This window comes from Mus pahari, chromosome 6 (genome assembly GCF_900095145.1).
Source record: "Mus pahari chromosome 6, PAHARI_EIJ_v1.1, whole genome shotgun sequence".
NCBI classification, from domain to species: Eukaryota; Metazoa; Chordata; class Mammalia; order Rodentia; family Muridae; genus Mus; species Mus pahari.
This window is the reverse complement of record NC_034595.1, coordinates 8,937,785-8,954,760: the sequence shown is the minus strand read 5'-3', so window position 1 is coordinate 8,954,760 and position 16,976 is coordinate 8,937,785. Positions and strand designations below refer to the sequence as shown.

The 16,976-nt window shown below is 43.7% G+C and overlaps 1 protein-coding gene across 4 annotated transcripts in view; it reads right to left on the bottom strand.

Annotated features, from left to right (window-relative positions):
• The window catches only part of Znf462 (zinc finger protein 462), a 137,520-nt gene that overhangs the window by 115,553 nt on the left and 4,991 nt on the right, over positions 1–16,976 (bottom strand). The window lies entirely within an intron of this gene.

Sequence of the window (16,976 nt, the reverse complement as noted above, 5' to 3'; positions counted from 1 at the left end):
AGAGATGATTGCGGCCTTTGAATGGATGGCCAGTCTCAAAGCGGAGCTCAAAGGCACCTACAATGGGATTCCATCTCAAGCACAAAGATGTTCCTGCCTAATGAAGAGTCCTCTCTCCTCTGCCCAATCTGTGCAGCAAACTATTCCCTCTGCCCGCCCCTCCATGAGTCTGGACTGTGGCTTACTGTTTATGCTGACAGGTTCGAAAAGAGGCAGAGACACCAGCTGAGGTTTTGCCACGGACCATACACAGGGTAATCATTTAACGCGTAATGTGAAAGCTTCAGAAGGGGATGAGAAGCAAAAAGGGTGGAAAGCATCTCTCTAGGCTTCCTGCACTGGCATAAAATGACTGCTTCCTCTCCTTCTGCCAGCTCCAATCCTTCATGTTGACATTACACATCCTGTACCGTAGATCCACCCCCATGCTGCCGCTTGCCCGGCTGAATTATCTCCTGCGTCACAGCGGTGGTAACAGAACTGCTGGCTCGGCAGACCTGGGAGCACCGTTTCCATGTTTAATGCATTCAGCAACTGGACACATTACCCGTGCAGTCAGGGCGACTGGTTTGTGGTCCTCTCGGCAGCCAGTGCACTACTTGACCTAACCTTCTGCTAACCAGATGGTCTGTTTGCCTCTTGGGACCAAACCATTAAACTTTACTTTATTAAATTCCATCCAAATGTGGGGACAGTTTACAGCAGTGTGTCTGGTACATCTCCAACAGGGTTGCTAAGATGAAAATGACCTAAAAATAACTGGAAACTCTACTTCACACCAACAGAGAACAAGATCGTTTGGAGTAAATATTTAAATGAACTGCCAGATTAGGAAGCGCAGCCGTGCTGACTGCATGGTTAGTAAACTGTATTTTGTGTGTGTGTGTGCGTGTGTGCGTGCACACACGCGCGCGCGCACACACACACACACACACACACACACACACACACACACACATCTTACAAAGGTAAAGACATGAATGAATCTATAGGAAAATTCACTACCCACACCCTGTACCATGCCCCCAGGCTCTTTTAATGTGTCTGAAGACACCATCTCCATCATAATCTCTCAAAACAAAGGTGCTAAACACAGTTCTTAGAGCAGATCCCACATTCCCCATCCGTGACCATCTAGGCACACTGCACGTGGCCTGGTACTCCTGAGTGAGTATACGCACAGGTACAAACTTCTTTAAAGGTAACAACTTCCATGGAACACATCTCATGGCAGTGAAGCCATTAAATCCTTTCCAGCTCTATCAGCTCACAGTGAGGCATGGAAACCAGGCCTCCCTCCCTCGGCTGACTGGCAAGGAGTAAGTCATCTGCGCCAGTCATTGGGTGGCCACTAATTCATCACTGCAAATGAGCTGCAGAAGTGGCCACTTACTGGGTACCTGGCAGGGTGCTGGGTGCTTTACATGCGTTATGCCTCTTAGCCTTTCACCAGGGAGAATGGAATTCTCTAAAGATAAGAAACAAAACAAAAGTGACTGGGAGCCATTAGGATCCCGACCTGAGGTTACAAAGCTAGAAAGTAAGGGACAGATAAGGGCCGACTGTTTTTCTCCATAGTCACAGGTAAGCAGGGATCCTGTAACAGGTAGTTAACTGAATACTTGGGGAGCTAACAGCCCTAACCTAAGGTCCAAGGAGTAGAAGGCCTTTCTACTCCCAGTCTTTTACTCGTGATAAGTATTTTGAGTTTCAGCACCTACCTTCCCCACCAATACTTCTTAGGGAATTGAGGGATGTTATATATAATGTAGTATATATAATATATGCAATACTATATATTATGTGATAACTACTACCATACCTATGGCTATACCTCTATTCTTTGAGTTTTTGGTCCACCCTCCACGACTAGCAATTTTTCATCTGGGCCAGGTTCTGCAGGTTTGGGGTACTTGTTGCAAAGCCCAACAAACTGAATTTGATCCCCAGTCCCATAAAGTGGAAAATAAATGGAGATACATACATGCATACATACATACATACATATATAAAACCCTCATACAAAGCAACCTAAACGAAGTTTTTTTACGAAAAGGATAATTCCTGATAGGTTTCAAACCTAGGACAGAAGACTCAAGTGCCTATTTAACATATTAAAGTGGGCACTGGCCACCAGGTTCTGCCAGTATCCCTCAGTCTCTACCAGTTACAGGGCATGGCTGGCCTGCCTCTACCCTAAACTCTCAAGCCCAGGGGGCTGGACTGCTCTTCCCTATATAATCCCACCATTTTGGTTCATTGCTCTCTTTGTACCTGCGCCAGTACCTTTGGGTCTCTTAGCTGTAGCACCTGGCTCCCCACTCCCTTCCTTTCCCACTTCTCCCAGTTGTAGCACAACTCAGTCTAGTCATGACCACTCTGGCCTGTCCCAAATGTTCCTTCCTCTGGATATGCTCTCCCACACATCTACAATTAACCTTTTCCTCCACCATACCTAGGGGCAGTCATGGCCTTCTCTCTCTCTCTCTCTCTCTCTCTCTCTCTCTCTCTCTCTCTCTCTCTCTCTCTCTCTCTCTCTCCCTCCCTCCTTCCCTCCCTCCCTCCCTCTCTTTCTTCTTCTGGTGCTGAAATCCAGGACCAGTCAGTCATGTACCTGCTGTAACTGTAATTTTTTAAAAACCTATTTTTAATGATGGTTTGTTCTTAAATGTTTTAACCTCCCTTGTACCCACCACCTACCACCACAGATAGTGGGAAAGAAAGGATTGAGGGATGGCGGTGAACCTGTTTAGAAAGGTTCTTTGAAGCAACTCCCATTTGTGTTGCCTGGAAATTGGCAATTCAATCCACAGGTTAGTGGCAGCAGCTCATTCTACTGGCGAACACTTCCTTCACAGACACACCAGCAGTCCCGTTCAGTAGAGTCGGGTTAACAACAGCAGTGACATGCCTAGCGGAGACAGCCAGGCCTCACCCCAGGCTCGAGGCAGCAGGAGGGGCCAACAGGGACACCAGGGGCAGTTCTCAGCTGTGCCTCTCTCAGGCAAACGAAGATCAGAGACCCACAAGTGTCGCACAGCTAGCTGGACCAGCAAGCCAAGCTCTGTCTCTCTCACTCGCTCACTCCGTGGAGTCCTATTTCTACCCTCCAAACATCGCGTGTCGTCCACGTGCCTTGCCTCAGCATCTGTCTTGTCTCAGCTCGTGCGTCTGTCTCAGCTGACAGCACTCTGTCAATCAGCCCAAGTCCAAAGGAACAGCAGGAAGCTGCAGCACACCATCAGGAGTGTGTTGGTGCGTTTCTCTCTATGGAGTCCTGACAAACGCAGCTCAACTACACAGTGTAAGGTGGACCAATACTTGCATGTTAAAAGCAAAGAATCCTTCATCACATGTCCTTTCACACGCTTGCTTTAGCAGAACATCTTCCACCTGCATCTGCTTCAGCTAAACGTTCCTTTACGTGTTTGCCCCAGCAAAATATTATCCAACCAACTTTCCAAAGACCTCTAAGTTTCTACTTCATGTACCTTTCCTTTATATTCTTTTGTCATTCACCCCCTAAGGTATGCTGAGCTCTATACACACACACACACACACACACACACCACCACCACCACCACCACCACCACCACACCACACCACACCGTACCACACACCACACACACACTGAATGAATGAATGAATGTAAAGGAAAAACTTTAGTATCTCATTTACAAGAATCTTAGAGATCTCAAATACCAATAACTAAGAACATAACCACTTTCTCAGGTTGCTCTGGACACAAAGTTTAAATGGTAACCATAAACTTTTTAAATAAATTTTTATAACTAAAAAGAAAATTCCACTGACATTTGTCTTTCTGGAAAATTCCAGAATGTAAAAAAGAGAAAAAAAAAACCTTTATGAGTAATTTGCTCTGTGTGTGTGTGTGTGTGTGTGTGTGTGTGTGTGTGTGTGTGTGTGAAGCAGAAAGAGAAAGAGACACAGAGAGATAGAAACTGGGTCTCACTTAGCCCAGGCTAGCCTTGAGCTCCTCCTGTTCCTCCTATCAGGAGATTATGGGCATACACTACCACACCTGTATGGTGTGATTTGCTTTTAAGTGTGAAAAGTCACTATGCAGTTTTACCAAAGAGGCATTTAGACATTCTTCATCTTTGTCACCAACATTCCTCATCCCACTACCACCACCCTGCCACCAATGAATGTTCAATGGACAAAGCAAAGTAGATAAGGGAAGTCCCATAGGGCCCAAGCAACACCTACCAATGTTTCCTAAGTCGTGAAACATCATCTTCCAGTGAGACACTCTAAAATTAGCCTCCTGTAGCTGACAGCTCAAAGCATCTGACATTACAGTACATGGTGAGCCCAAGTGGACCTGGGCTGCTAGAGCAGACATCTACAGAGAAAACTCAAGGCACTTCTAACCGAGGTCTTACGCTCAGACCTTCCGTGGGCAAAGCAGCAGAGGCAGGCCACCAGGTGACGGAACCAGCGCTGCCAGTATTCTCCTTGCAGGAAGGAGCATTTTCATAGCTGGCAAGACATTTTTGTCAGAACAGTTCAAACAGAAGGGTAATGACATCTAAGAAGCTCAAAGAACTTCACATTTATAAGCGCTGTACCCTTCCACCTCTATGGGGACTAACTCTACGAGGTGTGACAGGCAGCCTCTTTACCCTGCAAATGCACTCTTGCCAAGAGGAAATGACATCACTGTCAGTCAGCTTACACCTTTCTCCTGAGGCAGGGTTTGGAAGCTAATGTCTCTTCATTCCAGAGCTCAGGAGGCTGAGGCAGGGAAGGCTGCCCTGAGTTCCAGGCTGGCCTAGGTCACCCATGGCGATGCCACGCAGAACAACTGTACCAAGAAAGCCACGGCCGCCATACACTTTTCACGAAGACCTAGAACTGCTGCTGGCTTTCAGAGCACCAGATTACTTTGTAGCTGCGTCTCCCTCTGGACAGCACTAACTGCTCAGCAGGAAAGCCACAGTGAGAAATAGCAAAGTTCAGAAATGGATGTGGAGGCGAACAAACCACACACTGAGTCTAGGGAATGTGGCAGGTACCGGTAGGTCACCATTTCAGTCTCTCCATTAGTGAGAAGTTCACTATCATCCGTCAGTGCCCACCATCATCCGGCACGCAAGGACCAGAGAGAAGATGCAGTGGTTACAAACACTTGCTGTTATACAGAGGATTTGAGTTCAATTCCCAGTACCCACATAAGGAGGCTCACCACCTCTAACTGCAATGTCCTCTTCTGGCCTCCACAGGCACCAGGCAGGCAGGCATGCATGCAGGCACTCACACGTACACATAAAAACAAATAATCTTTAGAGAGGAAGGGAACTGGAGAAGAGTTCTGCCCCTCTCAAATAAATAAATAAATAAATAAATAAATAAATAAATAAATAAATAGATAGATAGATAGATAGATAAATAAATAAATAAATAGTTTTGGAGCCCTCATGTTAGTTTTATCATTACCAATACCATTTGCGGACTGGGTAGGAAACCATAGGATAAAGAGGTTTAGTGTCTTAGGCAGGACGATACAAGGAAGGGTCAAACCTCTACCAGTACTTACACCATCCAATATGCTTGACTCACTACTTACGACTTGCTTCAGGGAGCCCCCTGCACAGAGAAGGGAATTTACACTAGAAAAATCTGTGATGCTGATGTTATAGAAATAGTGATAGATCTCCCTCTCTCTCTCTCTCCTTACACACACACACACACACACACACACACACATATAGCCTAGTTGCCAACTGTCCTACAGACCAATGAGCTGAGGTCTAGTCACAGTGTACAAATTCCAAGAGCACTGCTTTCCCACGTAACTGCACGTGCAAGGAGAAAGGCTGCCAAACTGAGAACCTGGCCCAGTGATCCCGTTTCACAGACGTACCCACTTCTGATAAAGTTCGTTGTTTGTATTCCTAGAAATCATTGTCTCTGTTGAGGAGATTAAGCAGCAAATAAAACTGGCTATGAGGGCATACACTCATAGCCTCAACACTCAGGAGGCAGAGGCAGAACCAACAGAAGCTCAAAGCCATCCTTGGCTACATGGAGTTTAAGGCCAGCCAGGGTTACAGGAGACCATGTCTTAAACACCAAACCAAACCACAACACACAGCAAACAATAACCATAGCAATGAAACTAGGAGTCCTTGCTCTCGGTCTCTGTCTGTCTACATAAGATGCACACACAACTCACGTAGCCCAGGCTGACCTCAAACTTCCTGTGTAGCTTAGGATGGTCCTGATCCTTGATCCTCCTCCTTCCTCAGTGCAGATTCCCAACACGGGCTACCACACCCAGCTTAGGCAGTGCAGGGAGGGAATCAAACCCACAGCATTGTGTATGATGGGCAAGTACCAAGTGAGTGCCACCCAGCCTGGTGTTTTGAAATTACAAATACATTGACATTAAGTTTCATAAATTTGGGGAAAGGCAAGGAGTGTCATAAAAAGTCCCCCTCTAGAGTTCCTCAGACCTTGCTGTTGACACGACATTGTTTACAAACAAATGGTCCTCTCACTTTAAAAGTCTGCCTTATAAAGCACACACCATATCTTGTCAGATGAAACACATTAAAGCTGCTGACAGGCTAATATGCTACAAAAAAAAAAAAACCAATCTGGCCAATTTTCAAATTCTTTATGCTTCAAGAATCTCACCTGCTAGTGTATTTATCCTTTTATGTCTTATCTGATGTTTCAAATCTTAAGAATATGTTTTTCTGTAGAAGCCAACACAAGTCAAATAGAGTGTGTGTGGTTTCAGGCAACATTATACTGACACAGGCCTTTCTACAAAGGAAAGGAAGTGATCAAGGGAGGGTCACAAGGGGGGGTGTGTGTGCCGGGGATGCCCCATCCTGTGCCAGGTAAGATCACAAAACACTTACCTGTGCTAGGGTCAGCTATGATAATTGCAATTGACGTCTCGAAATGGGGTTATGAATATAATTATCGTGAAGCAGCAATTGGGCAATCACAAGCTAATTAAGCCCACTGACTAGATTATCTTGTTTTCCCTCTAATAATCACATAACATTTAACACTTGCTAATTTCAGGACCTATGGGTGATGTTCATTCATGACTAACAAGCTGCAGCCACTGGTCAGAATGAGAACCAGGACACAGAGCACTGAGTCAACCACAGAGCAGGGATGGATCTCCTGGCCAGCCAACAGCTGTTCTTCAGCACCTCTCCACTTCTCAGCCCCACTAAGTTACTAACTGGAGGCAAAGCCACGGGGCTGAAAGACTTAGTGAACTTCCAAGTGGTTAGAAGGACAGAACTCTTGCTCTCTGGAAAGCACCCTGGTTCATGTTATTCATATAATGTGCTTTCCCTTTTGCAATGGTAAGGTTGACTCTGTCTTTGAAAAACATGGTTTTCTTTTCTTTCTTCTGCAAGATAATCACTAGTTCCTCTGCCAGGCCTGCATATATAAACTTAACCCTTTTGCCTTCCTCATATGTATCCCTAAGACCCCGTCTCTCCTGCAGTACATGTTGAACACAGTCACAAACTGAACATCTTAAGCTCAATTGTGTGGCATCCAGAGATGCACTGACCCAATTCACCTTGCTTTCTTCAAAGCAGGTCCTGAAGGAAGCCTGGGTGGGCTCCTCTCCAAAGAATTAAAAAGACCAAAGAAGTATGTTAATTGAAGATTGGTCTTTTGAGGTAGGCTGACATGGGAACACAGCCTAAACATAGGCTCAGTCCCGACTCCTCTCAATTAGAAATTATCCCCAAAGAACCAGATGCTCTGCTATAATTTACCTTACTCTCTTTCAGGGTCTCTCTACATAACCCTGGCTGTCTTGGAACTCACTATGTAGACCAGGCTGGCCCTGAACTCACAGATATCCACCAGCCCCTCTGCCTTCTGAGTGTCGCATCTCAAAGTTCTTTATCCAAGCAAACAGTCATTTGAGAATTGGGAACTCTTGTGATGAAGTTCCATTCTACTATGTGCAACACCCAACACAACGCAGAGGAAAAGGAAATAATGTCTTGGGTAAGGGTGACTAGTAATTATTTTAATGATGTGAAAATGGCCTTTCCTGGTGCACTTTAGAAATAGGGTGTAAGTTTACCCTTCTATCGAAGTTGTATGTATGTATCTGTAAGGCACTACAGTTCTGGTGAGCAGAGCCACAGCGAAGACATCATAAAATTATCACTAGTTGTTTGGGGGCTGATGAGACCAGTCAGCCATTAGTGTCCAAGAGCTCATCTCACAGAACATCCACGGTCCTGATTATGTTAGGAGTGTATGGGCCGTCTCTATCTCCATAAGGACAGCCACTCACTCTGTGAAGAATATCTGTGATCACCTATAAACATCCGCTTCTGTACTGTGTGGGAACAGTTCACGAAGAGACAAGCAAGACCAGAACACTCACTGTTATCTCTATGGTCTAAGTAGAGAACATGGTGACCACCAGGAGAGCAGGGATTAATAGCACTCATACTTTAAAGAGGATCGGCCCCATTCATAAATGATCATTTGCTAACTCTCAAATGTATACATGTGTAAATTCTGACAATATTCTGGAAACCAAAGCCAATGTTGGGCATTGGTATTTCTAAAAGGGACCCTAAGAGACAGAAGTCTGTCATAAGCACTTTAATGAGTCTGATACAGTTTAAAAAACGTGTCCTCCCCAAGTGACTCCTACAAGGCCTGTTTAGTAACTCAGAAGACAAAGAGGGTGCTCTTGGTAAACACTCTCTCAAGTTATTGGAATGAGCTGCCTCCCTCCTCTTAACCAATACATTACAATCAATCAATTTTCCATTATGTGCAGATTCCCTTCCAGAGCACAAAGACTCCTGGCTACTGGAGGAGACAGAGCATCAGGAACATGAGCTATTAGCATATAGGTTAGGTCCTATCAGCAGAGAGCCAAGGCTCTGAAGGACGGCATCTCTCACGTGAACCCTGGCTCCCTTACTTCTCAGCTCATGACCCTGGGCAAATTATCTCCCTAACCCTTGGTTGCCTCCACCCCATGAACAATCCCTGGTTCATACTAAATGTTAAATGAACATTACCTGGTACTAATATCAGTTGTGAGCTCATCAGGAGGGAAATCGCATTTTGAAGGTTTATGTGGTATTCTAGTGCTAAATAGGAGTTGGCAGGATTTTTTGATGACACAATCCTATTTACTCGGTGTCGTTTTCCCTCAACATTAGGACAGATGACATTCAAAGGACAGCAGAAAGGGAGAAGCTTTTGTAGCTGAACTCTGACATTCAAGTGGAGATCCCCTCCCCATAGCACCCCTCCCCCACCCCAGTTACTACTGTTAAATACTAATTAACAGTCTTCAGAGACTATTCAAGGTTGAAACACAGAAACAAAAACAAAAAAAAAAGAAAGAAAGAAAAAGAAGAAAAAGAAGAGATTCTGGTGGGTAAGTGGTTATGTGTACTCTTTCACGATCTCTAGCTGCTAACTACCTTACGATGGCTTCCATCTGTAGCCCAGAGTTCACATTTCACCCTAACTGAAGAACTCCTACATGAGGCCCATGACCACCTCCGCTGAATGACTCTTGTTCAGCTGCTCATTAACTGTTCATAACACAAAGGAATGATGTAACCAGGGATGAGAATGGCTAAATATCTCGCACCTCAATGGCCTGGTTCAGGATTTTAAAATGCTGGGAGAAGACTGGCTCATTGGCCTGTAGCGAATCAAATGGTTTAACTTCCAAGCTGGACACCAGGCAGTGGTCATGGCCCACTCAAGCTGGACACCAGGCAGTGGTCATGGCCCACTCTTTCCCTCTCTGAAATAAGCAGCTCTTTGTCTTTCATTCCTTCTGCTACCCAGAGCGTGGGCTGAGAACTGCTATGGATAACCTTAGCGGACTATCACATTTTCTGCCCATCAATAATGCAGCTCTTCGCTACAGGGCTCTAGTCTCTGCATCACTCATTTTCCAGGAAAATCCGCAGCAAGCCTACTTAACCAGTTCCCTCAAGTTTCCACCTGCCCTTTATCAAAAGGGCTGCAAGTGTGACCCAGAAGTCTCAAGAACCATCTTCCAGGCCCACCTTTACGGTTTTGTTTTTTTTGTTTTTTTTTTTTCAGTTCCCAACAGAAACTTAGTTAAGAGCGTGTGTGTGTCTTAGCCATTGCTCTTCATATTTCAAATGCAGTGGGTACCAAATTACCAGGTCTTTCTCTGCCTGCCTTATTGTTTCCTTAAGAGCAATGCCTCACTTCCCAATGAACAATCCTCTTCTATTTTGACTTGTCAATTACTCCCCTGCCTCACTTCTTTCCCCTTTCCCATCCAAGCAGGCTCTCTTTCCCAGCAAATTTTCACCACATAATTACAGCGATGCTTTAGCCTACTTTTCTGTTAGCTTAACAACCCTGTCTATTTTCTACTTGTGCTGATGTTACTGTTTGCTTTTCTGACGGGCTAATCCATGTATCCTTTCAAGGCCTAACTTCCCCTACCATGATAGCAGCTGGAGCTCTAATTCACAGGTACCTTCCAAAGCTTTTCATTAGCAACAGAAATGAGATGGTTTAGAAACCCATTTCTTAATCTGCAGGTGAGTACAGGAACCTTTGTGCTGCACACATCTTTCAAGCATCCCACATTGTGCCACTGCACAGTTCTTTTCTGAGTAATAAGGTCCAGTGTGATAGGCACATTTGCAGTGTTAATAGGGAGAAGGATGTGCCCTCTGAGGTAACCGCCGGCTTCCAACCCTCCAGCCCACCACCCCACACCCACACCCACACCCACACCCACACCCCCTGCCTTTGGCATTTCCCAGCTCAAGAGACAAGCACTCAACAGACATGAGAAAAACTGAGGAATAATGGCTTTGCTTTCTTACACCTGCACGGGGAAGAGGCGGGAAAATCAGAGTGCCTTAGCATGTGTTCTGGTTCAACTGGCCAGACAAGGGCTTAGGGAGTGAGTCTGGCCTTCCCCAGCTGGGCTCTGTGGCAGATAAGCCTCTTCTCAAATCCTGGGCTTAATTACTTCTGACACAGTTGTCCTACCTGGGTCTCCAGCTCCTTTTATGCTCTAACCAATATGAATCCAAGGTAAGTCTCAGTTCCTCACCTGGGGGCAAATGCTTATATCCCTTCTAAGTGATCCTAACACATTTAATAAGGATCCACTGGGTCCTGGGAACTGTTTCTTCGTTTTCCTTTCATGGATTCTGTTCAAAGTCTCCTCCAATGCCTGGCAAATAACTTTCTGAATTACACAGTCCTCGTCTTCAAATATTTCTTTAAACAAATAAAAACCCTTCTGATCCCTTCCCCCTATGAGCAGGTTCTAGCCTTTGAGTGAAGTTGGGTTTAAGTGTGGATAGGCACAGCATTAAGCATCTTATTACTATCAAGAAGCAACAGGCAATGATCTGAACAAGCAAACACATGAACAATCAATACCAAAACACCCATGGGCTTGGCATGAAAAGGAACCTTCCCTCCGACCCTCCAAGAATAACTCAAGAAGAAATGTGTCCAGCTAGGAAGTAGGAAAGGAAGCTTTGAAGACCTCAAGCAAGATGCTCCCTGGAAAAGAGAGAACAGTAGCTGCATCTTCTCCTACCACATCAGCCTACACACCCCAACTACCCCAATAATCAACTTTGCGTTGGAGCCACCCATCTGAAGACTTCCCAAATCTTATGGTGCAGAGGACCATGGTCCTTGGCAAGAAAATCAATTTTATGAGAGCACACCCAAGCAGGAATTGTAAATCCAAATCATTTCTGATGGATTTCTCATTCATCAGTTGGACGGTTCAAGGGGGACAGGAATTCAGAAGAGCTTCCTAGTAAGCTGCAGGTTCCATCTGGATTCATAAAAGTCTACTTTGCTGTATCTGGAAACTTCTCCTGGGTCTCATAAATCCAGGAGACAGTGCGACTTTGATTATCTTCTTTCCAGTGCCCCCGCTTCCCCAACCCTAAACTTTTTTTCTTTTTCCTTTAGCCCTGGCATGCAAACCATGCTGTTTTAACTTCTTTCCTGTTCTCCCAGTTCTTCTGGAACATTTTATTTTCGAAAGTCAACTCATTTGGAGGAGTGCCACACTGAGGTTCAACTGTTTACAGCATTTAACTGTGTTTCTGCCAGAAGTCCTGTATCCAGTACTACCATCTCTGGGCTGCTTTGGAGATTAAGAATTTATGCATTTGTTTGGAAGAAGCTTAGAAAACGTGGAAACTTCCAAACATCACTCTTCTTCCTTACAAAATTGCTTGTGCCTGTCCAAGAGGAGACAGACATGGAAACTCATCTCACCCTTTCCACAGGACTCTGCCCACGTCATTGCATGAAGACTGTCTCTACTGAGGAAATGGCAACTAGTCATTCATCTGCAAAAGAGAATCAGGATTCAAAAATATACAGAGAAATCTTTCTTTCTTTCCTTCTTTTTTTTGAATGAACAGCGAATACTAGAAATTCACCAGTTACGACTGGATTTCACCTCTTGATCACTCATCAATATTACAAAATGGCATGTCTGAAAGCAGCCAATCAGAATTTGCACCCTGTTGCAAAACAGAACCTCAGAGTCCAATTGTGGACACTTTTGCAAGTTGCAATAGACCCAGACCAATTTCCAAAGAAGGGCATTTGAAAAGCACTTCTAAGCCCCGGATGGTAAAACTAGAGAGGAAAACAGATAACTTAAAAGAAAAATACAGCTAACAATTCAGCAGCTAAAGGTTCACTAACAAAACGGGTCTCTGCATCCGTGAGTATAACCTCAGCTGCAAATCCCAACGTGTTAAATTCAACCAACACCAACACCGCCAATAGCACATTCATGCTCCTGTCCTAAGAGGACAGTTATTGCACAACTACAACCATCAAAGCCTGTTGGGGTAGAGGAAAGGGCATTGGGCTGCAGCGATCCAACCCGCCCTGTGCCCTAGCTAGGCCAGGCTTTGTCACACCTGAACTTCCTGACCTTATGGAAGTCACTTCATGCCCATGTGCCAGTTTCCTCTTGAGTACAATGAGGGTGATGAACGGTATCTGAAGGCAAAAACCAACATCAACAAAAAAAATTCTAAGGTATAAAAAATACCCAACTTCTAACCTGGAAGTTTTGTCTGGTGAATATTAACTCCTTAATAGTCTTCACCTAAAATGTAAATATCTGTCAATTTTTTAATGACTTTGATATTAGTTTCTTCTTGAGAAATAATGTTTTTTTGTTTCCCATCACTCCAAACTCCTCAGTTCAGTCTCCCCTATAGCTCTTTAAGATTCCACAAAATGCCTCTTTTCCTTTCTTTCTTATTATTTTAAGCAACCTTCCCCAAACTGAGACTTGTGCTATTAAAAGAGCTTAGAGCTTCCCATTTCCTTGCTAGGGCTAAAATTAAACTGTCCATTCCTTAGGGCCCCACATAACATCTGCCAGATGTCTTGGCATATCACACAAGGAGAGAGGAATTTTCTTTTAGCATTATCTATTCTCTTCTCTGTTTTCTCATAATCAATTAATAGGTCACCAACACTCAGATAATGTTTCTCTCAAAGCCATCAACTTCAGAAGCACAGGACTATCACAAGCTACTGTCACAAATATCACCTGGCAAATGTCTCAGTTTGCTGAATTTTGTCCGTAGACCAGGGAAACATTCTCCCTCTCTCCTCTCTTTCCCCTCTTTCCTGGAACCACAAAAGTTCTGGGGATTGAACTTAGGACCTCAGTCTAGCACAGAGCTACAGGCCTAGCTCTCACTCCGACTTCTTTCGAATCTGTAGTTTCCATATAGTCTCAGACACACAGTCACGGCCATGTAAATCTTCTGAGATTTGGATTAGTTGCTTATGTGCTGCTTCTTAATCCACGCATGTAACACTATGAGACAGCACTCCGTGTCTCCAGCTCCTCTGTTCCCAACCTAGAATATTCAACCCAGACCTGTGAGTTCTCTTTTGTGTAACTCAGTGAACTGCATATCTGAAAGATTCGAATACCACAAAGAAGATAAAGGTTACCTTGCCTAAAACTCTCAACATCAGGAATAACTAAAGGAAGACCAGACCCTATTAAACTCAATCACAGATGAAACAGAGACTCACGCTCAAAGCAACTTCACCCTTCCCTTCTTTGAAGAAAACTGACCACAAGTGCTCTAAAGCTCATTAATAAAGTTAGATCCCTACCTCCTACTGTCTTCCCTCAGACACAGTAGGGAAAATAGACGTGGATTTTTTTCTAAAAGTTGTCCCCAACACCAGGTAGGATTAGGGGTAGAATAAGAAGGGTCTTAAGGGAATGAGGTCAATAGAGTCAAGAAGAGAAATATTAATTATGATGACCCAACAGCTATCTCTTGTATGGCAGGAATAATCCTCGTGGACTTGACACCTCACATCAAAAATAATCTCTGAGCTTTGCAGCAAATGAGAAATGTTCAACCTGATCTTGTTGTTTATTCCTTTCATTATGCTTAATTCAAAGTGCTTGTCTCAATTCAAATGTGTTGGTCAAAGAAAGAAAGAAAGAAAGAAAGAAAGAAAGAAAGAAAGAAAGAAAGAAAGAAAGAAAGAAACCATGCCCTTAAAAATGATATGGGACCTCCCATATTGGTTAAAGACAACACACAAGCAAGTGTCTTTTAGATTATCAGAATATATTCTCAAACTCCAAAATGCCTATTAAGTACCTCATCCCCCCTTCCCCCCAATTTCCAGATACATTCAACTTTTAACACTATCTGAGAAGACACCAAATCATTTGATTTCCAAGTAAAAACTGTAGTAAGTCAGGTTCTGTAGTGACTGGCATTTTTTTCATACCCCCATCCAAACACTTAAACAAATTAATCACTTGCCTCAATATTAACAACCATAAAAAGATATCACGAAAGTTTGTTTCAAGATCAACATATTTATGTTTATATAAACACAAGCTAATTAGATGCAAAATTATCTGATAATTACTTGCCCAAATAACTATCTACTGCATTTAAACTTCCAAGATGAATATGTAGCATTCATATATGCATTACCAAACTTAAATATATCAGGACAACTTAAAAACCAAAGCAATCCAGTCAAAGGTAACACTTTAAAATGAAAATTAAAAGGTCTGATTCCAGGCAAGATTTTTTTTCTAAATATTTTTGGAGAAGCCCAGGACTTTAACAAAAGGGGCAAAGATCTGAACATCCTATTTTTAAATGAGCATACACATCAACTGAAAACCATACATCTTCATCTGTACAACCAGGGTTTTACTTCATTGACCATGGACAATTATCAGCTAAAGAGCCATGTATTTCCCTGTCTCCCTTCACACCCCTCTGAAGAACAATAACCCTCAATTAATGACACAACAGTTTGGTTTGAAAAATGTGATGTTGTCATATACAGCATTGTGCATTTACTGAGTGACATTGCTACCAGCTCCTCAACAGAATATAATTACATCTGGAATAAAAAATAAATCACTTCAATATGCACAAAAACACTGTAGACAGAAGGAACTTTTCGTTCAAAAATCTGACACATAATGAGAAAGCAAAGCAAGAAAAAGGCTGGTGTCAGCGGCTCACCAATGTGTCCTTATTTCTGTTGAAGCTGGTACCTTTCTGCATTTCTCCTTAGTTGGAAGCAAGGTCCAATTAGCCCCCTTAGAATCTGTTAATTGGTTCTGAACCTCCTCCAAGTTTTCATCCCTCTGTGAACCTTTCCTCACCCATCTTCAATAGGCCATGTAAAATTCTCCCAACATCTTCCCTCATCCTCAAGATGGCTACCTTAGCTAATGGAAAAGCAACATCTTCATGGTTGGCTTTTGTAAATCCTGAAAGTGTTTCAGAATTCAGTTCTTTCCTTGGGTCAATTGCATACAATCTCTAGAACTAATCTGTGAAGGGCTCCACATCAGTGTGTATGTGCTAAGGTAGGACTGGCTCCTGTTCTTACACGACCCTCACAAAATGTCTTCCTACAACATTAATAATTTCCTCCAATTAGAAAGGTTAAGATACCTGGTCATAAGGTTTTCTCAACTGATACCATTTGTTTCCATAGTGACATTGTTAAGAAGACATAGTGATATTTCTGAAGGTTTACAGTACTGGAGAACACAGAAGGAAAATAAAAAAAAACAGCAGAAGGAAAGGGAAGAGGGGAAACAAAGGAAGCAGGAAGGCCTAACACACGGATGGAGCAAGCAGCCTGGAGAGACATGGAGAACCTGAAGAGACTGCCAAGCTAAAGGGTTCCTCTGAGATCTGGAAGGAACATATTCTATTCTTTCTGGCAGAAACCAACCCAAGCCAGACAGTAAGGCTTGCAGTGCATCAGACTGATGAAATCCAAGTCCATGGAAAGAGGAGGGAAAGAAAAGGCTCAGCTGAGGGCCACCAACCATCCTCATACTGAGGAAATAGCATTTCCTGGAGACATTCAGGGGACTTGGAGCAGCTGAAAGTTGTGAGAAGATATCTGTGGAAATGTTTTAAGGTTTTGCTTTGCCTTTCCTGAAGGAGGTCAAAAACCCTTCAGGTCCACTCCAAAAGGAGAAAAAAATTTCCAAAAGTTTACTTTAAAATGGAAACAAACATCTCAGTAACTTGTGAAGGCACTGCTTGGGTGGGAGAAAAAAAAAAATCTGAGGAACCCTTACAAGCTTTCATTTCCTTAATGACTAGATAGTAAGGAACCACCACAAGGTCTCCCTCTGGAGAGGCAGAAGGAACAGGCAGGCATGCTTCCTCCTTCAGCCACCACCAACAGAGCTTCAAAATGGAGACATCCATAATTTTATAAACACTTCTCATCTCAGCTTTGTCTCCTGGAAGCCTGCTCTCCTCCATTTTCTGGTGGAGTTACAGTATGACAAGGATTACCTGCTTGACTCAGTTCCCAGCTCTCAACCCAACTAGTCACTTCCTCCCCAAACCTGTAAGCAACCTCCAGCAACAAAACCAAACCAAGCCAAACAG